General features: G+C 47.0%; 1 protein-coding gene across 1 annotated transcript in view; it reads right to left on the reverse strand.

Annotated features, from left to right (window-relative positions):
- CFAP251 (cilia and flagella associated protein 251) overlaps positions 1 to 413 on the reverse strand; it is a 68,080-nt gene that overhangs the window by 29,807 nt on the left and 37,860 nt on the right. The window lies entirely within an intron of this gene.

Here is a 413-nt window from a genome sequence, read left to right on the forward strand (position 1 = left end):
CTTTTGAACTCCACACCGTGTGTGTAGGTTTTAAGGCTATTTGGTCATTACACGTATAGAGATAGACAGATAGATGATAGGTAGATAGATAGATAGATAGATAGATAGATAGATAGATAGATAGATAGATAGATAGATAGTTAGTTAGATGATAGACAGACAGATGCCAGACAGACAGATACAGAACCAGACAGCACATGCACCTGCCAGAGAAGGGGATGGGAGACAAGCACCTCCAAACAGGCCTGGTCACACTGCAATCCCTTCTCGTTCCCCATCCCATCATGATTTGGGGCACACACATGAGCCTGGCATGTTTTTCAAACTGTCAGGGCCAGGATTTGAACTGCAGTCGACCACAGATCCGGCTCCCTCAACCCCACCCTTCCGAGTTTCCCATCCGGTTGCTCGGC

Source organism: Tupaia chinensis, unplaced genomic scaffold (assembly GCF_000334495.1).
Source record: "Tupaia chinensis unplaced genomic scaffold, TupChi_1.0 Scaffold000258_1, whole genome shotgun sequence".
Classification (NCBI taxonomy): Eukaryota; Metazoa; Chordata; class Mammalia; order Scandentia; family Tupaiidae; genus Tupaia; species Tupaia belangeri.